The sequence below is a fragment of the Canis lupus genome, chromosome 37, assembly GCF_048164855.1.
Source record: "Canis lupus baileyi chromosome 37, mCanLup2.hap1, whole genome shotgun sequence".
Lineage (NCBI taxonomy): Eukaryota > Metazoa > Chordata > Mammalia > Carnivora > Canidae > Canis > Canis lupus.
Window position 1 is genome coordinate 6,018,630 of NC_132874.1, and position 27,459 is coordinate 6,046,088.

The window sequence follows — 27,459 nt, forward strand, 5'->3', positions numbered from 1 at the left end:
TCAGACTGGGCAGTTTGTGCAGAAAGAATGCACAGACACACGCAAAAATACAAATAACTGAACCTAAAATTGGTAAATCAGACTTTGTCAAAATTTAAAACTTCTGTTCCGGGATCCCTGGGTGGCGCAGCGGTTTGGCGCCTGCCTTTGGCCCAGGGCGCGATCCTGGAGACCCAGGATCGAATCCCACATCAGGCTCCCGGTGCATGGAGCCTGCTTCTCCCTCTGCCTGTGTCTCTGCCTCTCTGTCTCTCTCTGTGACTATCATAAATTTAAAAAAAATAAAAAAATAAAAAAAAATAAAACTTCTGTTCCTAGAAAAATACAACCCCCCACAAAAAGCAAGCTATATGCAGCAAGAGCATTTTCTCCACACAATGTCAGATGAAGGACTTATTCAAACACTGAGAAGAGTATTTACAATAAAGTACAACCCATCTTTTAAAAAAGAAAATAAACAAGATTTAGGCACTTCACAACAGAGAATACCCAAATGCCAAAAGCGCATGATGCAAGCATCATTCATCCTCAGAGCAAAGCATATTAAACACACATCCTTTAGATTGGCTGAACTTAAAAAGACTGACCATAACCAGTACTGACCAGAACTTTGAGCGAACAGACTCCTCCTTTACTAACGATGGTGGAAATGTAAAATGGGGTAGTCACTTCTGGAAACCACTTGGTAGCTTCACAATATGTTAATCAGGCATGTATCCTACACCTCAGCCAGTGCAATTTCTAGGTATTTGCCTATAAGAAAATAAAAAACATATATCCACACAAAGATTTGGCTGCTTAGTTTGCAATTCCCATTAACTGGAAATTAACCTAAATGTTCAATAAACAAATGCAAATTTGGCATATCTGCCCACATAATGGAATAACACAGGGCAAGGGGGAAAAAAGGAAAAAGGAATTTTTTTTTTTTTTTTAAAGATTTTATTTGGGCAGCCCAGGTGGCTCAGCGGTTTAGCGCCGCCTTCAGTCCAGGGCCTGATCCTGGAGACCTGGGATCGAGTCCCAGGGATCGAGTCCCACATCGGGCTCCCTGCATGGAGCCTGCTTCTCCCTCTGCCTGTGTCTCTGCCTCTCTCTTTCTCTCTCTCTCGCTCTCTTTGTGTCTCTCATGAATAAATAAATAAAATCTTTAAAAAAAAGATTTTATTTACTTATTTGACAGAGAGAGCGCAAACACAAGCAGAGGGAGCAGCAGAGGGAGAGGGAAAAGCAGACTCCCCCCTGGGCAAGAGAGCCTAAGGCAGACACTTAACTGACTGAGTCATCCGGGTGCCCCGACAAAAGGAAATTTGTATACACACAATAGCACAGATGAGTATCAAAAACACACTAAAAACATGCTAAGTAAGTGAAGAAGGTTGGCCAAAAAAGTGTATATTTATGATTCTATTTATGTAAAATTATAGAAGATGGAAATTATGGTGGAAAAGACAAACCTGCAAATGGGGTCAGAAGTAGAGACGGATTGCAAAGGAGCTCTAAGGAAAGTTTGGGGGATGATAACATTATTATTTATCTTGATAATGAAGATGTTTTCGCCACTGTATAAACATGTCAAAATGGATCACATTGTATTTAAATATATGCAATTTTATACCTCCATAAAGATGTAAAACAGATATGTAATGGTCTTGCACAAAGTCTACAAAACACAAATACAACCAAAATTAAAAAGCTGCCAATATGCAGGTGTTTGGTTTAAAGAAATTAAATTTAGCCCCTTTTTTAAAATATCAAAATGGTTTCTATTTTTTTCAGGATAAAAAGTAAAAAATATATTTAAAAAGATACTATTGTATTTAGTATCTTTAGTCCTAGCATTTCAAATGCAATGCCGTCCTGTGTTGCTTTATAGACTGATTCACTCAGGTCCCATGGGACCTCTATAATTGAAATACTGAACCTCATAACTTATTATATATATTATTACACCTAAGAATAATCTATAAAAAGGTCCAAGAGTGATCAGAGTATTAACAAAGTGATTTATTTCACCAAAGAGACTACTTCCCTACAGTCGAATTATCTATGCACGGTTTATATAGTTATAGATTTAACATAAAACCTTAATATACATATTATAATCTAAAACACTTCTTTTTCTAAGTAAAAGCATGCATACCATATTTACACGTATCTTAAGAGAAACGCTGAGACCATTTCGCATTCCTGGGGTGCATTTATCCCTGTATTGCTTTCATGGCTACTGAATGAAGGTAAGTATGATGAGACTATTAGAATAACCTCTAACAAACTGTGTTATAGCATGGCTTTGCTTCTACCTACCTGTTACCTCAAACAAGCCATAGGGATTCAGATTTCTCGTCAATAAAATAAGAAGGTTGGGTTTAATGATCTTTTGAAATTTTCTTTCAACTTTGAACTGTGTTTTATTTTTATCCCCACACGCATAAAGAAAACAGGATCAAAGGATGCTGCTGAGAAAGGCCAAGGACACTGTACAAAGCAGCAGGTGCAATCTGACCTGGGGTTGGAGTCCCAGACCCCACACACCCAGCACTGCATTCCTTCCACTGCTCTGTAAGCCTGCCTGTGGGGGTCTTAGGAATAAGACACATCTCAACATCTGCAAGACTCTGCTGAATTTCTACTTGAACGAGCGAAGAAAAAAATACACGTGGCATGGACCAATGATTCTAAGATACTTGGAATTTTATTTCAGTATATAAAATTCCTAGTACATTAAGATTAGGAAGAAAAATAATTTTTTGAGCAGATAAATTTTATGACTGATTTCGTCTCAATATTTATTTTGTAGAGATCTTTAATAAAGGTGTGCTCAATCATCTGACTACCAGCATCTCTTTTCTCAAAAAATAATTTTTGTTTAAAAAAACAAAAAGGTTATTAAAAGAAAAAATGGAGAGTACTTAGGCATTCAAAGCAAAACTGAGGCTTCATGCCCACTTCCTATTTTAATCCACAGGGCTCTGGGTGTTTAGATTTGGAAAGTGGCACAGTAACACAGGAAGAATACGGATTGTAGGACTAGAGGCACTGAATTAATACTTGCTGTTTCTATTTAATTTTATTAATAATTGTATTAATTTTATTAATTTGAATATCTGTTTAACAACTTTGGATTTTGAGGAATTGCATTTCAATGCCTTCCTCTGCAAATCAAGATCATTTCTCACAGAAAAGTAGCCTTCTTGCCCATTGTTATGAAATTTTTCTTACATACAAAAATGTTAAGAAAAGTACACAGTGAAGAGCATTTTCTCTCCATCTCAATTCTACAATTAACATTTGGTAACATTTGCTTTTTCTCAGATACTTATTCATCTTTCGATCCTTCTCTCATTTACTCAATTTTCTGATCCATTCCAAAGTTAGTTACAAATCTCAACACACATTACTCCTAAATACTTCAGCATGCAGGAAATGGACTTCAAAATTTCCCAAGTGTTTCATAAGCAAAATGTATATATAGGGAAATACATAAATTTTAAATGTGCCATTCAATAAGCTTTGATAAATGTATATACCCATATTAACACAAATCTCTGTCAAGATAGAGAACATTGCCGTCACCCCTAAAACTTCCCTCATGACCCTCCTGGTCAAATTCCTGCCCCAACCCTCCTCTTCTGATAGGTTTTCATCACAAATTTATTCTGCTTGTTCAAGGACTTGACATAAATGGAACCATACAGTAGATATTCTTTTGTGGAAATTTCTCATGCAGCATTAAGGTTTGGGGGATTAAAAAAAGTTTGGGGGATTCATCCATGTTGATGCATGAATCAGGAATTCTTTTTTATGGATGAAAAGTATTCCAGTTATGAATCTCATAAAATCAATCTACTCTTGTCTTGATGGGCTATTTCCACTGATGGCTATTCTAAATAAAGCTGCTATGAACATTCTTCTCCAAGTCTTTTTATGGACATGTGTTTTTATTTCACCTTGGACCTAGAAGTAAAATTGTAAGTCCCAGGGTACATATATGTTTAGTTTTATAAGAGATTACCAAACTTTTGTTCAAAGTGGTTCACAAAAGTACATGTCCATAGAAGACCTAAGAGCTCCAGTTGTTCTATATCCTCACTGAACTTTGTCAGTCTTTGTAAATTTAGTCATTCCAATGGATGCCTCTCATTACAGTTAAATTTGTACTTCCCTAATGATTCATGATACTTAGCATTTTGGGCCCATTATTGATTTATACATCTTCATTGGTGAAGGATCTGAACAAGTTTTTGCCTCTGTCCTTATTGGACTTTTTATTACTGAGTTGTAAAAGTACATTATATTATTGTGGGAAACAACACTTTGTCAGATATGTATTTTGTCAATTTCCCTTTTTTAAGATTTTTTTTTTTATTTATTCATGACAGACGCAGAGAGAGGCAGAGACACAGGCAGAAGGAGAAGCAGGCTCCTCAAGGGGAGCCCAATGTTTTACTCGTTCCTGGGACTTAGGAACCACACCCTGAGCTGAAGGCAGATGCTTAACAGCTGAGCCATCCAGGCATCCCATGTATTTCATCAATTTCTTAATGTTTTCTCATTAACTCGAATTTTCAATTTTGTTTAAGTCCAATTTATCAGTTTTATGGTTAGTGCTTTCTGTAATCTAAGAAACTTTTACTTTCCCCCAAAGATATTCTCCTGTTTTCTCCTAAAAGCATAATATCAGCTTTTATTTCCAGGTTCACAATCCACTTCAAATAAATTTTTGTGGATGGTATAAGGTAAAGGTTGACATTCCAGTGTTTCACAGTACCATTTTCTAAAAATAATTTCCTCTCTCCATTGGAATGTTTTGGCATCTGTGTTGGTAACCAGTAGACTGTATAAGTGTGGATCTATTATTAGGTTCAATTCTGTTCTGCCCTATTTTGTTTTGTTTTAATGAAGGTATCACAAAATCTTGATTACTACTGTTTCATATGGAGTAAGGAAGTCAGAATTTGTTCTTTTTCTGGGTGCCTTGGTGGTCATGGTCTTGACCATGGTCATGATCTTGGGGTCATGAGGATCAAGCCCCACATGGGGGCTTCATGCTCAGTGGTGAGTCGGCTTCTACCCCTCCTGCCCCGCCCCTGCCCCTCCCCCTATTCACTTCTCTCTCTCAAATGAATAAATAAAACCTTAAAATAATAATGTAGTCTTTTTCAAGACTGCTTTGGATATTCTCGGCCCATTTCATTTTCATATATATATTTTAGAATCACCTTGTCTTTCTACAAAACAAGCAAAAAAGCCCATGGAACTTTGGTTGGGATTACATTCAATCTACATATCATGAAATAGAGATCTTAACACTATATGCTTTTTAAATAGAATGTTAAAACATTATTTTTCCAGGGCTCCTCACTGGCTCAGTTGATGCAATGTGCAACTCTTGATCTCGGGATTGTGGGTTCAAGCCCCATGCTGGGTGTAGAAATTACTTAAAAATAAAATCTTAAATTATTTTTCCCATTCTTTGTGCTAGCATATAAAAATACTTTAAGTTTGTATATCAACAACATATCCTGCAACCTTGCTAAATTCATTAATCCTTGTTTTCCAGATTCTTTAGGATATTATAAGCAAACAATTGTGTAATTTGTAAATAGTTTAACTGCCTCCTTTACAATCTGTATTTCTTTTTCTTCTCTTATGGCATTAGCTAAGACATCCAAAACAAACAACAGCTGAAAGAGATGAGAGTGGACACCCTTGCCCAGTCATCAGTTTTAGGGTGAAAGCATTCAGCATATCATCATTAAGTATAATATTAGCTAAATATGTTTTGTAGATTCACTTAATCTGGTAAAATTCTTTATCATTCCTGTTTCAAGTTTTTTTCTAGATGGATGTTTCACATCACTAAATGATTTTTCTACATTTTTTTTAAGTCATCATGTAGCTTTTTCTCCACTATCCTGTAGTTTTGGTGAATTGCACAGATTAATTTCCAAATGCTTAATTTTGAGTTTGAAGGGATAAATTCGATTTGTGATATAATCATATTTATGCATTGCTGCATTGTTTAATATTTTGCTAAGGTTGCTACTTTTTAAAGTTCTTTCTTATTTTTTGGTTTAAAATCAGGATTATGATAGCTATGTAAAGTATGGCCTCACCCTCTCCTAGCTTCTGAAAGATTTTGAATAAGATTGGTCTTATTACTTCCTTAATTGTTTGGCAGAATTCACCAGTGAAATCATCTGGGCCATGAATACTGTTTAATAATTGCTGTGTCCCAGGCACTACATAAGATATTTTATCTCATATTTATAACAATTCTTGAAATGACATAATACATCATTTTACATATGTCAAAATTAATGATTGGCAAAGATTAAGTAATTTATCCAAGGGCATGTTGCTAAGATGTCAGATATAAACACACTATTATGTTTAGCTCTCAAGTTCTCCCTGTATGGTAGACCGCAAGTTATACGGAAAAGTATCACTTAAGAAATGCCATTATATATGGCGTTCATAATAGGAGCAAGTGGCTCTACTGGTCATAGTTGCCTTTCCATGACAAGAAGTTATTTCTCTAAAATATATTAAATTCAGGGGGGATCCCTGGGTGGCTCAGCGGTTTAGCACCTGCCTTCGGCCCAGGGCGTGATCCTGGAGACCCGGGATCGAGTCCCACGTCAGGCTCCCTGCATGGAGCCTGCTTCTCCCTCTGCCTGTGTCTCTGCCTCTCTCTCTATGTGTCTATCATGAATAAATAAATAAATCTTTAAAAAAAATAAAATAAAATATATTAAATTCAAAGTTCAATTTCAGGCATGCTACTATTCTGGTTCTTTTAAAAAAAAAAAAGGCACATTAGACAATGAAGTTAGTTACACTTACTATTAACCACAGATCACATTCACTACACACACAGAGACACACACACACTCACTCCATCTCGGTATTATTTCAAACAGTTGATTATGTAATTGTGCTTACTTAGAGGCTAGAAGTATGTTAAGTAAGTCACTGGCTGTGCTTATTCCCTTACTAGTAGTCTTGCCATCATATAAGGGGATTGAGAAGATTTTTTATACTGCATTAGACAGTGAAGTGCTAATTAGTAAATAAAAGAACCTTATAAAGAAATCACATTTGTGCAGCATGAGTTACACACACACACACAAGAAAAGAAAACCAAAAACCTAACATTTTTATTTGTTCTGACACTGAAAACAAACACTCAGACCTTTAGATTCTTTATGGTTCCCTGGTAACTCAAAAGAGGTAGATCATATTTGTTTCTCAAGATATTTCATTGCCTAATGGGTTTAGATCATAAGTCAAAAATGAGAACAAAACAAAACAAAACACATACGCACCAGCCATGTCAGGCATACTGGCAAGTTGATTGGGCACTGATTTTATCATGTGTGAAAACAATTTTAGAAAGGAGATACAGGCACACAATCCCAACATAACACTTTCTAATATTATTTTCTTCATTTGAAATAATTAAATAAGCAAAAAAAAAAAAAAAAAAAAAGGAAAAGAAATCTACCCAGTCTTTTACCAGCTACACTTTACTCCATGCATTTTTCTCCATCTCATAAATGTGAATTCAGAATGCTGCAGGTTTCTCAGCACACAAGACTAGGGGAAAAATTAGCTTGACAGAGCTCAGTTTTGACAGCGTATCCAGCTGTTTATAGCTTTTCATTTTTTCCATAAACCTAACCGGTATCAGTATATGTAAAGTTTCTAACACTTCCAGCTAGGAAATACTTCACATAAGAAAAATGCTTTCCTTGGAGTTTACAAATGCCATTTGGTCTAATTTTTCAGCAAGGGTTTGTCTCGTTAGATTATGAGATTTTTCCTGGAGAGCAACAAGAGAATGTCTCCCATGCTGTCAGGAAAGGAGAGTTATATTTTTGTTCCTTGGAAGAAACATATAATGTGTAATGGGCAAAATGTCAAGTGGGTGGGGAGCCATTAGCCCACAGAAACCTCCAGAGAGAGCTCTAAGAAAACGGAATTCTGAATAAGACACTACACTAGCATATTTTGTTTCAAAAATAGTCCAAGGAGGCAGAAGGAGGCTGGGTTTCATGGGGGCAAGACTTCCACCCAAAGTTCCTCCCTAAACAGCAAGAGATGGTGGGGCCTGCGGGCTGACCAAAGTCAGCAGTTATTTAGTGAAAATTGCATTTCACACACTGTTTAGAAACTAACAGCAAAGAATGAACCTAGAGGGTCAAGGCAGGATCAACACGGGGACGTACAAAGATGTAAGTTGGAAGCTGGTTCAGAGAGAGAGTACAGGAACAATGAGAGAGCTTCTTGGATGGTTTCTAGGAGAACTTTTCTGCCTGAATTTCTTGTCTGTCTATGGGAAGTGCTGGAATGGCTTGAAAAGCTAAGAGCAAAAATTAGAGAGGGGAAGACAAACCATGAGACACTCCTGACTCTGGGAAACAAACAAAGGGTTGAGGAAGGGGAGGTGAGTGGGGGGATGGGGTAACTCGGTGATGGGCACTAAGGAGGGCATGTGATGAGATGAACATTGGGTATTATGCTATATGTTGGCAAACTGAACTTAAAATATTAATATTTTTAAATTAAAAGAAAAAAAAGACTTAGGTTGATTCAACTGTTAACTATAAACTCTACATTGGACCAACTATCCTGCCATAGAATATTACATTCCTTTATTAGTCTAGTTAATTCTTATTTCTTGAACTCAAATGCTTTACTACAGAGGATTTCTATTGTAGGTAAGCCTGATAGTTTTAAAAACTAGACAAAAAAAAAAAAATAAGATTTAAGCTAATGCCCCAACATGAGTAATATTTTCATACGGCATCAATGGAGGAATGCATTATATTTCAAACCCAAAGCATTTTAAAAGAAGTTGATTTGTAAAATATTTTTCAGCCATCCACAGATCCTGCACATGAGTCTTTACTTAGTACCATGAGTAAAAGAGCGAGAACCAGGAGAGTCAGGCTGCAAGGGCTCAAATTCCAATGTCACCAGTTACTGGCTATGTGATCCTAGGAAAGTTGTGAAAGCTTTTTGGAACTGCTTTCCTCCACTGTACACTGGGGGAAAAGAGGTATACTTATCTCACATAGTTGTTGTAAGAATGAGCTCTACATCAAGAATTCGGAGACAATGCCTGGCCAGAAGAGGTGATATCCTCATGTCAGTTGTTGCTGCTGTTATATCATGAGAATATAAGTATTACTTTTATTCTTTTTACTGGACTAAAAAATGATCTATTTCAAGAAATTCCAAAAAGCAGGTGGCCCCATCCATCTTAGCATCTGCCAAAATCCTTCCTTAAAGAAACTGAAATCACTTGGCATAAGGTCAAACTTAATGAGTTAAGACTGTATCTACAAATCCACAAAGATGTGGAAAAGGAATGATCTCTTTATAACCCAGTTATTATTTCAATTGCCTGGATCTAATATATATATATATATATATATATATATATATATATATATATATATATAAATATACCACAAAGATACCCTTTCCCTTATAGAATCAGATGTGGTTACAGAAACTAAGAACTCAAAATTCTCCTAGCTCCAATCTTTACCTCCTTCCTCAGACTCTACAGCCAATTCTCTAAGGATCCCTATCCACACAGCTGGAATCCCTCAAGGTGATAAAGCCAAAATAGCAGTGTCAGGAAGGCTGCCACTTTTCCTGGTATCCCAGGCCACAGGAGGAGCCTCTCATGGGGCTGCAAGTTTCCCGATGTCAGAAATTAAAGCCAATCTGCTCTGAAGGCTTTTATTTATAGCCTTTCTGTTTCCCCCAAATCCCAAATTCTATATTCTTTTTTAAAAAAATATTGTATTTATCTATTTGAGAGAGAAAGAGAGAGAGCATAAGCAGGGGGGAGAGAGAGGAGCAGACTCTCCACTGATTGGGGAGCCAGATGCACGGCTTGATCCCAGGATCCTGAGTCATGACCTATGCCAAAGGCAGATGCTTAACAGACTAAGCCAGTCACCCAGGGGCCCTACAAATTCTGTTTTCACATGTCCATTAGAAATAACTTTAAAATTTAGGTATTTCTGCAGTTTATATAAGACTCTTTTTACCTATACAAACTCTAGATAACTTTGTCATGGACAGGATCAGTTACAGGTGAATAAATGTGCACATATTGAAGTTGTGCAGAGTATTACTGAGCTGTCTTGGTATGTTTGGCCTTCACCAGCCTCCACCTCTGAACTCTATTTCCACATTGAAATAAATGACAGAGCACATAGAAGACTCCCCTCAAAGAGGGAGAAGGTGCAATCCATAGACTTCTAAAGTCTTACCAAAAGATCTTAGAATCAGTTGTGGAGCTGGGGTTTGGGAACGGGAAACGGCCAAGAAAGCAGAGTTTTGTTTAATATTTATAACCAGGTAACTGAGAGCCCAGAAGAAACTTACATGGAGAAAATAAATGTTAGGATAAGAGAAGTACACTGAACATTATAAGCCCTCCTATATCCTACTTTGCTGTTAATCGTTGCCAGTATACCTTGGGAGACTTGAATCAGTACTCCTAAAGTAGTCCATATCTATAATTTTTCAAGAAAAAAGAGATTTCACAAATTGATTTTAACATCACTATGTTATCAGTGTTGTTAGTGCTTTAATAAAAGGACATTTGTCAGCTGGGAAGGCTGAGTTCTGATCCTTCTCCAGTAGCTACAGACCTTCACTGTCCAATATGGCAGCCATTGACCACACGAGGCTATGGCGTTTGGCAAGTCACTAGTCCAAACTGTAAAATACACTGGAATTTGAAGACTTCGCATGAAATAAAGAATGAAAAATACCTCAGTAACTTTTATAGTGATTACACATTAAAATGATACTTTGGATCTGTTGTATTAAATACAACATTTAATATTAATGCCACTTGCTTCTCCTTATATTTTTTATGTGACAACTGTAAATTTTAAACTTCTTGATGTGATTTGCACTTGAGGTCCATGTTCCATCTGGACAGCACTGGGCTGAACCAGTAAGAGTGCAGGGGAGGGAGTGGCAGGGGCAGGGAGCAGATTTTCTGAGCAAGCAGGTTCAGAACAACTACCACAAAGAATTACAGAATAGTGTTTGTCCCAATATCCCATCCTCAATGTGATATGGAAATCTTGAAATGAAGAACCTATCTACTGTTGCAAGATGTGATTCCTGCCCTACATGGTAAGAAATATAATCAAATAATTAAAAAATATATGCATGGACATTAAGGAATAGACAAATAGAAATAACTATATGCTTTCCTTCCTGTCTTCCTATTAATTCTTATCCATTCAATCCATCAGCCTAACCATCCATCCACCCAGCAGCAGAAATATTTATAATACTAGAGGAAGCATGATGGCCTGAAGAACACAGTCAGCTCCAGCTACAGTTAGAGTTAAAATGCTTTTTGGAAATGTATTGTATAAGACAGGATCAAAAACAATTGCCCATGCTGGGAAACTGGAGGAAGGAAGGAGTTTTAGAATTTAGGATGCCCTGGACCAATGGTTTTCAAACTTTGTTCAGGACATAGCTAATAGAAATTTTACAGAACTCTGATATATCATTTGAAAAATCTGGCTGAAGTCTTCTCTTTCTGAAAAGCCAGAGAGCTGTTACCTGTGCCTTCTCTCATCTCTGTCTTCCATGGCATCATAGGCATCCTGGTACTTAAAACTAGATAGGACACAACTTGAAAGTGACCAACTTCTAGAAATGGGGCCTCAAGAGTTTTCCTCACTTTTATAATTTCAAAAAATTATAGAAAAAGTTAGGAAAGTGAGAATTGGGAATATGTCTTGGAAAAACAAAGCACTCAGCCACATCATAGACATCACAGGTAATGTGACAGATTCATATACTAATAACGAGATATCCATTCTAGGCTGCACTCCTAGTCATTAGTCTTTTTTTTCCTAATTAAATGGCAACCAAGGTAAATGAAAATATAGACATCAGAAGCAATAACCTGATAAAAATCAAGAAACTAGCTGCTGACAGAGAAGAGAGAGGGGCAGGCAAGAAAATGAGCTCTTCCTTCAATTCTGATGGTAAGAATGTTTCCCGAACAATCCTTATACAATTTTCCTTCCCCTTCTTCATTTCCCATTGCTAATATTTAGACATATGTTTCTGGGAGAACAAAAAGGTCTAATTTTCTGTTCAATAGTTTAGTTGCTTATCATCTGAGCCCAGGTGAAAAGCACAGTGACAAATCACTGTCACTTATTACTATCAATCAGGAAAAATGCAATCATGCTATTTATCAACATCCTACAAATATGGTGACACAAAGTGACATATAGTACAGGAACATGTCTACACAAAGTTTTGGGGTCCCCTATTTTATTAACTGCTTGAATCCAAGAAATCCAAAGATATATGGATTTTCCCACTTTTCTACTATGCCTGAATAATTCTCTTTTTCTTTATTGAGAAAAACAATTAAATCTCTCTCTGTGATTCTTACTGTCTGTACACATACCTTCTGCCAGATGGTGCTTTAAGAACCAACAGCATTCTATCCAAGACTGTACCTTCACCTTGGGCTTTGACCATCAGCAGAGTGTTTAAATGTTAATTACCTATAAGCTTCAAGTAATTCTATTGGGTTAAATAGAGAAAGCTATTCTTATCACTTAAATGTGAAGCTTAGGTATAATAAGCTATCATAACATAATATGCAGCTACCAATATTCAACAATAACAGAATAGTTAGCCTGCTACTCTAGCTGCAGCCTGGCTTCTCATCCCAAAAAACTTATTCAAATAGTTTTACTCTAAATATCAAGTAATATGCATTTATATTTTCACAATTAATTCACCTAAGAAATTAAACTTTTCATTGATGGAAGACTGACAAACATTATGCTGAATTCTAATTTGCACAAGATATTTCCTTGAATTTTCTTGAGCCAAAATATACTGACAGAAAATTTCAAAACTTAAAAAAAAAATAAAGATGTAAACAGATATAGTAAGTAGGGTCAATTATTGTTCCTCTCTTAATGACATTGTCAGACTTTGTACATTTTTGTAAAGAACTTTCAAACAGAAGTAGCACTGTGACAAGCTGATGCAATTAAATGTAGCTTGATGCTAGGTTAAGAATCCAAGGCCGTACATGATTCTACCATTCCACATCAAGATAGCCTCTTTTTTGGGTTTTAAGATTGATTTTATTTGTTTGTTTATTTGTTTGAGAGAGAGAGAGAGAGAGAGAGAGAGCATGTGTGAGCGAGGAGAGGGACAAGCAGACTCCCTGCTAAGCACAGAGATGGACATGGCCCCAATCCCAAGATTCCAAGATCATGACCTGAGCCAAAATCAAGAGTCAGATGCCCAACTGACTGAGCCACCCAGATGCCCCACACGAAGACAGCCTTTAAAGAAATAATGGAAATCAGTGTTCAGGAAAAAGTTCAAGACAACAAACTAGTGCCCCCTTCTCTCTAATTCAAGTGCTAAGTCAAAAAAAACTGTTTACATTTCCTACCATCTAAGAAGAGGTGGCCTTCACATTATTAATTAATAGACCAACACCACTTTGTCTCTAACCAATAGTAAATGCAATTCACACCCATTGCCTCCTTCAGGAAATCATCCCATGTCCTCAAGGGATCACCGGCTTGGGTATATTCTTCATCAGAACTATAGGAGAGTAAGACCAAAGAAGTAAAGCAGGAAGAGAGAGAAGATCAAGTAGAAGAGGGGGAGGAGGAAAACAATAAGGAGAAAGAGGAAAATAAAGTCTCGTTTGCATATGGGTATACGATCATTTATACACAAATGTCAATCAATGAAAGAGGAGGTAGAACAGTAAATAATTCAAGCTACAATAAAATGCCACTTTTCACATGTAATAAGTTCTTTAAAAATTACAATATCCATTGCAAGTTAGATTTTGGTAAATTTGATCTTGGAACACATGATGGATAACCTCATTAAAGGAAGATGTGCATATGTATCAAAGGCAATATTCATCACCCAACAGCTTAACTTACCACATCTCTCAATAAATAAAAAAATTCAAAACACGGGGAAAAAAAAAAGTTATGTGTATAAAAGGTTCATATTAAAAAGAAAAAACAAAAAAAAAGCCCACAACACCCCCCACTACCAAAACAAAGTAAAATAAAAACAATTTCTCTGGCTTAAAACTCCATACTGCATCATACAGCAATTTTTATTCTTAATATGTTTCTGCTTTTGCCTTTTCTTTCAATGGGACCATCAGCTCCCTGAGAATGGAAACCATCTTTTTCATCTCTTGCTCTATATATTACTGCCATCCAGTACTCATTATTAATAAGGTAAAAGTCAAATCAGATGGCCAACAGGCAATGGGCATTCTTTACCTAAGTGGTCAGATTATGAAACTGGATCAAATTCTAGCTGTGTCTTCAAATACCCATAGGGAATTCTGACTTCAAAATGTAGATCTTTTTAATAGATGAATTCCTGGCATAATACTAGTACTTCATAATATTGTTTTCCTGTATTTTGAAAATACTTGCCCATAAAATAAAAGAATGAGCTCTTAGAAATTAAAAATTTGACCGCTAAAAAACACACAAAGGAAAAAGCTAGAAAACAGGCAGACTCTCCCACAAGCTAAGGATAAAGAAAGATGAAAAATGTGAAGATAAGACATGTAGAGGATCAAGTGGGGGGGGGGCGCAGTGGAATCCAACCTCTGACTAGCAGAAAGGAGCTCTATAAGAACGAACAGAGAAAACCTAAGAAAAACATATCAAAATAATAAATGATGTGCCAGAGGGCCAATGGGGGATGTAGAGTCTGGATTACTCCAAGAGCCACTTAGAAATTAATAAGACCCAAACATCATTAGGAAATTTGAGAATACAGAGATTAAAAGAGATCCCAAAAGCTTAATGAGAGAAAACACTGAACCCAGAATAAAAACTCAACTTCTTAAAGAAGTTTCTTCTCCCAGCAAGAAAACAAACAAATAAAGATCAATCATTTCAGGGTTAATAAATTGTAAAAGAAGGTTAAAAGCCAGGTTTGAAGCAAACTCAATGCTGTATGGTTTCAATTAATTGATAAAATTAAGTAAGGAGTCTTCCTTTGACCCTCTGCATTTGACCCCTTTCACAGAGAGGTATAGGGGTCATGAAATTGGAAAAAAAATGTAATCAGAGCATCTTAATTGGCTTGTAGTGAGCATTACTTATGTAGTGCTAGCATAAACACTGGTTACTGGTTTTCAATTTTTAGTATCAGATGAATACGTGACAAGGGAGACTCGATAATAGTTATAGAACAAAATTGTTAGCGACTATACGCGATGTGAAAATAAGTGCACACTTTGAACATGATGGAAACTGGAAGGAATACAGAGAAGCAGGGAAAATGATGAAGTGCCTGTATCTTTATCTCATTAAGTAGATTTTTAAATAAAGTATTGCAAAGTTATCTAAGGAAACCAGGAGTAGTTTTTTCTTATTTAAATGATACACACATTAAAAAATGTGTATTGAAGAAATTCATAAGACACCGAGACATTTGCATCCATTGAGATTGGTGTTGGGTGGTGTCTGATTTTCTTCATTTTACATTTGATTCAAAGTCACTATGTTAGTGCAGCCCTAGTGGCGCAGCAGTTTAGTGCTGCCTGCAGCCCGGGCTGTGATCCTGGGGACCCGGGATCGAATCCCACGTCAGGGCTCCGTGCATAGGGCCTGCTTTTCCCTCTGCCTGTGTCTCTGCCTCTCTCTCACTCTCTGTGTCTATCATGAATAAATAAAATATAATCTAAAAAATACAAAAAAAAAAAAAAAACCAAAGTCACTATGTTAGTAGTTAACAATTAAAAATTAGGCAAAACAAAAGACCTCACATGCTGTATGTTAGTCTATTTGATAGGAGGCATTTCTTAGAAACACACCAAATACCATTTGGGTGCACATTGTACAGAAGACAAACTGTGACATTCAATTTACAGGCCAGACAAGATCATTTTCATGACAAAAGCATATCACCCGAGTGATATCTGAACATCACAGAGGCTCATTTTGGCATGAGGTCATATTAAGTGTGCCTCTGGACTCAACATGTACTTTCTTATTTCAAATTAAGAGGAAGAACTGGGGACGCCGGGATGGCTCAGTGGTTGAGCATCTGCCTTTGGCTCAGGGTGTGATCCGGGAATTCCAGGACTGAGTTTCATATCTGCCTCCTTGAATGGAGCCTGCTTCTCCCTCTGCCTATGTCTCTGCCTCTCTCTGTGTGGCTCTCATAAATAAATAAATAAATAAATAAATAAATAAATAAATAAATAAATAAATAAATAAATAAATTTTAAAAAAAGAGGAAGACTGACCAACGGTACTCATCAAAATGCTGACTTGGCAGAAAGGGAATAATTATCAATACTCAGTACTGTCTCGGCAATTGAAGGAGTTGATAACCCCACGTCCTCTCAGACTCCTGTGCTCTTCAGTGTAAACAGTCTTCCTCTACTTCCATCTACCTATATGTTCATAAAACTTTCCTTCTAAAGATTCAGGCCACCTTATACATCTTCTTTTGATTGTCCTTATGAAAAGAAATCATTGTGCAACTCCATGAAGAGGGGAAAGGTGATGCTCATGAATCTTTTTTTTTCAAATGGACAAACAGGTATGGAAATTAAATAGTGAAATTACCACAGTGAAGGAGGACCAACATTCCTGTTTTCTGACTTCCTAGACAGCTTTTTCTGGAGCCACAGCACAATTATCTCATGGCATTTCAATGACATTAGTGTGGGAGTTCACAAATTCAGATCAGAACAGATATACACAGCTCAGAGTCAATGGCCATAATGGATTTAAAGTGCTTAGCTAGTTTAATTCCACCTATTTGAAAAATAAGATGAACAACTTCCAAATTTAAATATACCTTCCCTTAAGTTGCTCTCAAAAGAGGATGATTTTTCTCCAGTAACATTTCTTTTTTTTGTTTGTCTGGGTTTTTTTTTTTTAATGAATTTATTTATTCATGAGAAACACAGAGACATAGGCAGAGGGAGAAGCAGGCTCCCTGCAGGGAGCCCAATGTGGAACTTGATCCCAGGACCCTGGGATCATGCCCTGAGTCAAAGGCAGATGATCAACCACTGAGCCACCCAGGTACCTTTTTTTTTCCTTTCCACATAAATTTGTTTTTAATAAAGGAGTTAATTTTCTTCCGATGTAAAACGATAGCAGTTAAAAACTTCATTTTTAGGGATGCCTGGGTGGTTCAGTGGTTGAGCGTCTGGCTTTGGCTCAGGGTATGATCCTGAATTCCTGGGATGGAGTCCCACATCGGGTTCCCTGCAAGAAGTCTGCTTCTTCCTCTGCCTATGTCTCGGCCTCTTTCTCTGTGCCTCTCATGAATAAATAAAATCTTTAAAAAATAATAAAAATAAAAAAATTAAAATAAAAAATTTAAAAATTAAATAAATTAAAAATTTCATTTTTAAAAGTAAAATACATACGAACAAGTAACTATGGAAATTTTACATGAAAAAAATGAGGAGTCAGGGATTTCCTAAAAGAGAAAATAAAGGGCATAACAGTTTTTAGAGCCACGTGAACTGTAATTACTTTGCTAAGAGACTATAAGCCAGCTGTGGGCCAACCTTACGACATCCACAGCAGAGCCTATTCTTCATACGAATTTTTTTATTGCAGATATACTAATTGGTTCTTTATATTTTCAGAGGGTGTTATGTTAATAACTGTCTACTGAGAGTACTTTTAGGACTGGAAATATTGGCTTTCTCCAGGTGAACTCTCACATCACCTTAATTCACCCAGGTGTGAACTGAAGGCTGGTCAGTATTTTTCTCAGTCACATTTAAGAGGAAGTTGCTTGAGGGGAAGGGGGTGCCTGGGTGGCTGCCTTTGGCTCAGGCCATGATCCCGGGGTTCCTGGGATGGAGTCCCAGATCAGGCTCCCTGCAGGGAACCTGCTTCTCCTTCTGCCTGTGTCTCTGCCTCTCTCTCTGTGTCTCTCATGAATAAATAAATAAAATCTTAAAAAAAAAAAAAGAGGAAGTTCCTTGTCCATGGATCCTGACAACATGTTAGGAGAAAGGAGGCGTAGGAAGGGGACATCCCTCCACGTGTTCCAGCAGGATTACAGTAAGCATCAGACTGCCAAACTTCCCCCAAATGCTTTTCTACCACCGTCTGGAGTATCTCATGAACTCATCCTCACACAGGGGAACAGAGACTTGCAGAGGACAGGGAAACAAGGAAACTTTGAGTAACCAGAGTCCAAGTAACAGAGGAATTCTGGCTTCAGTGCATATTTGCCCTTCTAACAGTTTGGAAGACTACCACCTGTGATTTAAGGGAAAAGCATCAAAGCCCAAATGAAAAAAGTGGGTTTTGCCTTTGGAGAAAAGGTTTATGGTCAACAGAACTATAAGAGAGGGACAAACACCACCAGGTTGAGGAGAGTGTGTGCATGAGGCTCTCTCACTATGGAAGCAGGGGGTCACCTTCAGGGTGGTGGCAGTGGTGTCTCCAACCATCCGAGACTCAGGCATGCCCAACAGGAGGGGTCCAGCCGTACGGCAGGAGGGCTCCTCAGGACAAAGTACAACCTGGGATCAGTCCCCCCACAACCCCCCTGCCCCACTGCCCCCAGAAGTCAGCTTTGCTTACATTTCTGACCAGCTTGCAGACAGGAAGCATTCCCGGCCTGACAAAGAGGCAAGCAGAAGCTCAGAGTAGATTGCATTTCTGAGGTTCCAATGCTTTAAAAACGGAAACCATATGGGAATTATTTTATTATTCCACGGAAGCCTTCAGGTGGCTTTAAATTAAAAGGAATATTATCAACCACATCCCTGGGCTCTTTATTCCCCCTTCTGCATTCCCTCCTCCTCTTTTCACATCTTACAAGCCCTGTGATTTAACAGTGGAAATTCCCTAAATATAAATTAAGCATTATGTCCACCCAAGAAACTCTTCCTGGCACTCAACCAGTAGTTTGGCATTAAAATCTTTCATGTGACTCCTGGGAGATTAAGTGAGGGGGTCAGGGGAGGAAAGAGAGAGAGAGAGAGAAAGAGAGAGAGAAAGAAAGAGAGAAAATGAATGAGGAAACAGATTTTTCCTTCTTGAGAATTACTCTCCAGTATGTAAAGATACTTGTTGAAAAGTATACATTCCAGTGTCAGAAGGGATGTCATCTCCTTGAAGAAATGTAACAACCACACCAAAATGTAGGTCTCATCTCTGAGAAATGGCACCAAAATTTTGTGCAGCAGTAACTACCGCGCATACAGATTTCCTATAGCGGGCACCAGGGCCGGTGTGATCAACCCCTCCACAGCCAAACACCTAGCCCTTATGTCTTACGTCTGAAGAGCTAGTCATACTGAGGGCCTGAGTCAGGCTCAGATGATAACACTGCAGCAAGACACTCTTCCCAAATCCTTGTAACTTGTAATAACCAAAGTTTACGTCTTGCTCACACCACATATCCAATCCGGATCAGGGTACCCTTCCATGAGGCCCCCTCAGGGATCAGACGGTGCAGGCTCCATGTCAAAGTGTGTTTCCATTAAGGTAGGTAGGAGGGATAAAGTAAATCCTATAGTGACTCCTAAGGCTTCATCTGGGAAGTAACATGTGACCTTTGCTCACATTTCATGGGCCAGAGCCAGTCACATGATCATGTCTAACATGAAAGGAAGGAAGAAAGTACATCCATATGGAGTGTCCCGAAGGAGGGCAAACAGATGCATTTCTGAGCATCCTAAATGACCACAAGAGTCTCACAAAGGCTTTAAAAGACAAAAACACCTCTTAGAACCCATAAAAGGTATCATTTGATTCTTGAGGTACATATAGATCTCCTCATAATCACTCCTAGCCTCCAGGACAAGGAATTCAATGTCTGCCTGACAAAAAAAAAAAAAAAGGCTGGACAATATGTTACAGTAGCTCTGACTCCACTGAAGCCCAGGGTTAATACATCAGGTTAAGCCAGAAGACAAAAGTCTTACAGCCATCGATAACAAAGATAACGTGAAATGAGTGAATAATGCCATCTTTTCCTCAAGTACTTCCTCGGTTCCTTAGGAGGCAGAAAAGGCATGCTCAGCCTCCAGTAAGCTTGTTAAGACAAATTCATAAAGATATATGGAAAGAATTTCCTCACTAGTCACTTAAAGAGGACCAAGAGCATATTTCATCACTCACCTACCCTTAATGCAGATGCAAATCTTCTCCCCATTAAGCACTCGGGGACACAGTATTCCATTTTAATATGAATAAGTCTCTCTCCACTTAGTACATACAAAATGGCAAAAGAATGTCTGCATAAATCTTGGCTTTCCCAAGAAACCGTCCAAAAACTATGTTATCTAACTAAGAGAGAAGCTGAAGGTCAAATGGAAAGGAATACATAGAAGAGGAACCTTATTTTCCCTAGCTCTGAAACACTTTCTTAGCATTCCTTCTCTGGTACATTAACCCTGCCCTACACCCTCAACTTTTAAATGGGGAGGAGTAAAGGAAGTGAATTGGAGAGAGACTTGAAGGCTTTTAGTACTGTTAGAATACTGCTTACTGTTTACTAGATACATGGAGAGACTTAAATAAAAAATTCATGCCAAACAGTAACTGTACAAGAGACCAGCTGTTCTTATTTATTCCAACAGACATGGTTACAAGACTCTGAACTCTATTATCCAGGCTCAGCCAACTACTCCAGCAACAATCGCACAGGCTTTGAAGCATTTGGGGTTGCAGAACAAGGTCTTCATTTTACAGAGAAATGCTGAAGACAGTTTATTCTAAGAACTCTAGGTTCTACCTGAAAGCTATAAAGTATACCCAAAAAATAAAATAAACAAACCAAAACAACAACAAAAAAATCCAAAAAAACAAAACAAAACTCACTGTAAACTCAGCTCCTAAATTACTTTCTTTCTCCCCCACCCCTATGCCCAAACAGGCCAGCTCCCCTCATGCACAAGTTCTCATGCTCATCCTTGATGCCTGATGACATCCTTTGACATAGAACCAGATACTGATGATCCCAAGACAGATAGCCTTTCAAGGGTGAATCTGGAGTGAATGCATGGACCTCTATCCTGGAAGGCCCTCGAATACAGTCACCTCACGTGAGAGGTTTGTGAGCACTCTTATTTTTTATTTTCTTATTTGGAACCACATCAGTAAGTGGCTGAAGACCGTGTAACTGCAAGGAAGCAGCTCTAAAGACTAGCTTTTAAGTATTGAAGGGACAAGTGCAAAAGCAACCTCTACTGTAACAATGGACTTTCCAGAGTGTTTTCTTTTTTTTTTTTATTTTTTTTCTTTTTATTTTTTCCAGAGTGTTTTCAAAGCACTCTGTGCTGTGCTAAGAGCTTTATCTTCTCATTTAAACCTCAAAACAATCCTATGAGAGGTGTCCAGTGATTTTCTTCCAAAGACATGGTTTACAAAGGGAGGGAAAGAGTGTCACTTGACACTGGAGAAACCTGGCACTACGTGACCTCATCCACGTGATCAAGGTCAAGAGTGCAAAGCCATGTCGAATGTGTCCATCCTTGATGGGAAGCGTGGAGAACAGTGATCCACCTCTGCAGTCTTTCTCTCAAAAATGCATAACTCAGTCTAATCTTGAGGAAAACATCAGGTGAAACCACAAATCAGAGACAGTCCACACCATACTACCTGGTATGCCTCAAAACTGTCAAGGTCATCAAAAACAAGTCTGAGAAACAGTTACAGAACAGAGGAGTCTAAGGACATATGAGTAAATGTCATACATCCAGGAGGGGATCCCCAAACACAGAAAAGGCATTAGGAGAAATTCATGAAATTCAAATAAATTCTACAGTTTAGTTAAATATAAAGTACCAATGTGAGTCCTTTAGTTTTGACAAACACACCTTAATAAGGTAACATGGGGTGCCTGGAGGACGCAATTGGTTGAGCATCCAACTTGATTTCAGTTCAGGTCATGATCTCAGGATCATGGGATTAAGCCCCGCATTGAGCTCTGAGCTCAACAGGGAGTCCACTTCAGATTCTCTCCCTCTCCCTCTGCCCCCTCCTGCTCTCACATGCGTGTGTGCATGCTCTCTTTCTCTCTCTCTCTCTCTCTCTCTCTCAAATAAATATTTTAAAACATGGCAACATGATAACAATAGGGAAACCAGATGAAGGATATATGAATATTTTTCTGCTATCTTTGCAACTTCTCTGTTGATCTAAAACTATTCTACAATAAACTTATTTTACAAAACCTCTGAGGTTAATGCTCTTTATCTCCCTCCTAGACAGGAAAACGTATAGGGTAAACAGCTTCCCAAAGTTACAAGCTAACTCGTCAGATACATCTACTCCACATTGAAGGAACCAGTGGAATAGGGCTATAAAATATGCCCTTGCCTAAGATCTATTAATATGATTTTATGCCAGATACATGCTAAGAAGCGTCTGCTAAAGGCATTTCACTTACATCCCTCATAATAATGCACTTGTATCTTAGCACACACTTTTAAATAAAGAGGCCATAACATTATATTCTCAATATCTCATCTTTATGTCCATCACAAATTTCAATTACTCAGTCAATGCCATGTGATGATCACATTTAAAAAGAATTAGCTTCAGGTTTTGCAAAAACGTTGATGCTTCAACATTCCATAAGAAGAAAAAAACATTAGCCAATGGACATTTCACCCCTCATGCTCCATCTCTCACTCTTCCTTGTTAACACCCACATCTTCTCATCCGGATGCTGGATATTTCAGTGCTCCTATGCTCAGCCTGTTGCTGTAATGGGATGAGGGGATTATAAACCAGGATACCCTTCAGGAGGAAATGCAGCTATCAACAGAAGACCAGCATATGCTTTGGGTTTCATCAGACCCTGAGAGATACAAGATCAGCTGTGGCTACTCCAAAACCGAAAGAAAGCAAAATGCCATCTGAAATACAAATGCTAACAGTGTTATCTACTGAACCAATGTTTCCCACAATGTGAAGCCAGCCTCTCTGGGAAAACTCTAACATCTTCCCAGGAAAGCTCATGTGGTCCAAGACATATTCTTTTTTTTTTTTCCCCTTGAGATTTGCCAAAAAATCAGACAGTAGGATTCAACAAATATTTCTAAATACTGTACTTAATATATTGTTCTCTGTGAGACGATAAAGTGGAAGTTATCCAACAACTAAGAAAACAGGCTGCCGTCTTTGTGTGATTAGATTAGGCTGTCTAAAGTCATGTTTTTCTCAATCGTGTTCTATTTACAAGGGTTTTTTATTGCTTTTGTTTTTCAAGGCAAGTAATTCCTCAAATTATTGATTTTATCACTCTGGGCTTGTTTCAGGAACAGCTTAAACTCTCCCCACCCCGGACCCTTCTTTATACTTTAAAGTATCCCAAGACAATTAGCTAATGGCACCATATCTGGCTTAACAGGAGAGAAGGATACAGAGAAAAAGAGGATGTGAGAATAACCAATTTTCCCACAATATCACAGAAAACCAGCGGGGGAGCTGGACAGATGGAGCTAACTCTCCTGATTTACTGAACAATGAAAATAGAACCAAATCCAAAGTTTGACTTGTTCTCTTCACCAATGGGAAAGAAATGAGCAAAATTCATAAAGCCACAATCATTCCCCCAGACAAATATACACAACAACAACTTGGCAAATTGATACTCATCCAAAACATCCTTTCTCAAGAATCTTTGTTATTTTTATAGCTGAACTCATGAAAAATCTTTTCATTTGGGAGGCCTGGGTGGTTCTGGCTAGAATTTCAAAATTTCCAACCTTTTACCAACAGAAGAGGCCAACATATTGAGAGGCCACAGGGAAAGTGACACTTCCAGGAGCAGCCATCAGAAGACTGCCTGTTGGGTAGATTCTTGGGGATTCAGAAGCATGTAAGCTTCTAGATGAGTATCTGCACTTCTGGGGAATCCTGATCCTCCCTCAGATATCCTATTCATATCCTCCACAGTCTCAGCATTCCAGACAGACGGACACTGAATTCACCACGCTAATCTCTCCCCTTCGAATCCTGTCCTACCACCCCAAAGGACACCTGCTGAACATTAAACTGAGATTGAGTTTCAAAGCCAAAAGCCTACAAAATAAGTAGAGGTCAGATTTTTCAAAGCATTTGCCGCTATGCTTTTGAGAGTCCTTTAAAGTTTTCATAAATGGTGTCAAGTTTGCCAAGTGATTTTCTGCTTGCTTGACCTGGAGTCACCAACTATCCACATGGTAGGAAAAACTTAACCATGTGAGATAGTATAGACCAGATAAAACACATATGTAAGAACATGAAGCAACAGGTCACTATTTAGTGCTTGCATGTCCATAGAATTTTCCGATTAGTATTAATAGCTCCGTTGGTAAAGCCACATTTATCAGTCTAACAAGTAGAACTGATTCAGCCATTTGCCATGTGGAAAGCACATACCAGCACTTGTACAGTGTCTGGCACACATATATCAATGAATAAATCAACCAGTAGTCTTTGACATCTACTCAACAGCTATCTGCGGGAACGAGTGGGGAGAAAAGCTCTTTTGCTTCCTGATCCTCACAAGTATTTCTGGATAAATTTTACTCTTAAAATTATATTTCCATGATTAGCCTTTGTTCCATTACTCAGGCAATACATATAAATATTAGAATATTGTTAAGAACAAACAGGCAAAAATAAAAATACATTACTACCTTTGAGTCACTGAGAGATAATAACTTTAAGTTTTATATATAAATCTCTCTCAAACTATTTCTAAGACCCAGACATCCATGTATGCATACAACACAGTATTTTTAAATAGGAGCATAGAAAAAGCTACAACACTGTTTTAATGCTTCATTTGGTATTTTATTGTGCTTTTCTACTATAATTTATATGGCCACCCTAATACTAGGTTAGACAATTATAAAATTCACATCAAAAATAAGATTGTGATAAAGAATCCTTGTAGTAAACCCTTTTACACTTGTTCGATAATAATCTCAGGATAAATTTGCCTTGGAGCTGTTTTGCCAGAACTATGAAAAAGCTCATTTTGCAGCTTTTGATCTTATATACTGCAAAACAGTCTTCAAATAGTACATAAAATTCCCTCCTCCATAAAATCTTTTCTCCCCATGCCTATAGGGATATTGGATTTCTAATTATTCCCCAACTTACCCAGTTTTGATAGTTCAAGAGTGGATCTTACTTTATTTTATATTGTTTCAAGGGTGATTGTTCTCATATTTAAATATAAGTAATATGCATAATATTTTGAAACAGCAGCTCAACATGGATGTTCATAACCAATAACTTACACAAGTAGCTTTGGTAAACTAGTCACTGCTTAAGAGGTACAATATAGATTGAAGTCCTAGTGTGAAATGGTTGGGTTTTTTACTTTTTATTTTTATTTTTTTGAGATCATTCAAAACTTTTGTAGAAATTTCCTAAAGCTCAATATACATCAGAGTGGTTCAATTAGAAGGAGAGATGTGGTTTTTGTTTATTTTTAACTAGCACCATCACCTTACCATCAGATATTTAAGAATATCACATTATCATGGCGCCAGGATGACTCCATCGGTTAAGCATCTGCCTTCGGGGATACCTGCGTGGCTCAGTGGCTGAGCGGCTGCCTCTGGCTCAGGGCGTGATCCTGGGATCCAGGATCCAGTCCTGTATGGGGCTCCCTACAGAAAGCCTGCTTCTCCCTCTGCCTGTGTTTCTGCCCCTCTATGTCTTTCATGAATAAATAAATAAATCTTTTTTTCTTGAAAAAAAAAAAAAAAAGGGATCCCTGGGTGGCGCAGCAGTTTAGCGCCTGCCTTTGGCCCAGGGCGTGATCCTGGAAACCTGGGATCGAGTCCCACGTCGGGCTCCCGGTGCATGGAGCCTGCTTCTCCCTCTGCCTATGTCTCTGCCTCTCTCTCTCTCTCTCTGTGTGTGTGTGTGTGTGACTACCATAAATAAATAAAAATTTAAAAAAAAATTTAAAAAAAATAAAGCATCTGCCTTCAGCTCAGGACATAATCCCAGGGTCCTGGAATGGAGCCCCACATCAGGCTCCCTGCTCAGTGGGGAGTCTGCTTCTCCCTCTGCCCCTCCCCCTCCTCCTGCTTATTCTCTCTCAAATAAGTAAATAATATCTTAAGAAAAAAAGAATATCACATTCTCTTTAGTTCATGGCTCACTTGAGTTTTGCTTTAAACTGGCATGTATGTCTACAAATATATGTGTATATGCACATACATCTATACAAAGGCAGACATCTACATACTTTTGATATATATCCACGGGCACCAAATCTTGCATTTTTCCCCTTAGTCCCAGTAAATCGGCCACTGGGATGCTATGAGCTACACTTGCTCTGTCCCACGTCCCACAAATACAACAGGCCTGTCTTAGCTCTGTGAGGAGGGAGCCCAGCCCCACACAGTCATCATAACTGACATCTGTGGGCAAGACACCGAGGTACACCTCACTCACATGTGCCTGTTGGAGAATGCTCACTCACACACCTGCTTTAACGGTGTGAGTTCAGCCTGTGGGTTTTCCTTGATTGATGTCGGTATAACTGCTTCATGTTCTCTGTGGGTGAAGGGAAGTGGGCTCTGCTCAAAGCAGTTTGCGGTGCCTTCATACTTCCACTTGAGATTACACAAGGAATAGCAAGTTAAAGACATGGGCGCATGTGCCTGTAGGCTCTCCATACCCTCACTGACAGAACAAAAAGGCACTCAACCCTAAAATAAAACAACAAAAAAGAGGCTTTGAAAACCAGGAAACAAGCAAGCAGAGGAAGCATCTGTCGCGCTCTGCAGAAACCTTCCACCACGAATCACACACACATACCACCACCGCCCCCACCACCACCATCAGACCACTGATGGCACGACATCCAGGACTTCTTAGAGACTCTTCATTTTACTCGACTAAGTGAAGTGGTGTGTTGCTCAAACCGTAAGAGTATTCCTTGAATTGTTCTGACCCACAAAACCGGGGGATGAGTTGGGCAGAGAATGCCTACCTGAGCAAACCTCATAACCCTAGAAGAGACTCAATCTATCCTTTGAACAGGTTGTGATAGATCACTGTCCACGTAGGTAGCTTTTCATCTTTTCACATCCATTTCTGTTTTCAAAATAGAAGCCTGCTAAGAGAAAAATCCAATTTTGGATCTTGGTACCCCCACCCCCAGCCAAACCATCCGCCACGTATGTCCCCAGATGGGTAATCTGACAACACTCCACTAGCTTCAATTGCCTCATGCTGTGTACTCCTTTCAGGCTTTCTTCTATGAGATTTAAGGCAATAACTGTCATTTTAGGGAAAAAATGGTAACAGAAAAAATCCAAGCAGAACATACCTATATATTCTAGCCAAGTATATGCCCAAACAAAAGAAAACAAAACAAAAAAATCACCAATTGGATGACAGAACATTTCTG

At 38.2% G+C, this 27,459-nt stretch overlaps 1 protein-coding gene and 1 long non-coding RNA gene across 22 annotated transcripts in view; one reads left to right on the top strand and one right to left on the bottom strand.

Annotated features, from left to right (window-relative positions):
- The window catches only part of LOC140626335 (uncharacterized), a 31,775-nt gene extending 29,043 nt beyond the window's left edge, over positions 1 to 2,732 (top strand). The window contains exon 3 of the long non-coding RNA XR_012025530.1: positions 2,438 to 2,732. This is a non-coding gene — a long non-coding RNA (uncharacterized lncRNA). The remainder of the gene's footprint in view (positions 1 to 2,437) is intronic.
- LOC140626332 (uncharacterized) overlaps positions 1 to 27,459 on the bottom strand; it is a 591,342-nt gene that overhangs the window by 239,943 nt on the left and 323,940 nt on the right. For 2 of the 21 annotated variants that reach the window (XR_012025524.1, XR_012025525.1), the window contains exon 9: positions 604 to 753. The exons of the other annotated variants lie outside the window; for them this stretch is intronic. The gene's annotated coding sequence lies outside the window, so the exon portion shown is untranslated. The remainder of the gene's footprint in view (positions 1 to 603; positions 754 to 27,459) is intronic. 21 annotated transcript variants of the gene reach the window in all.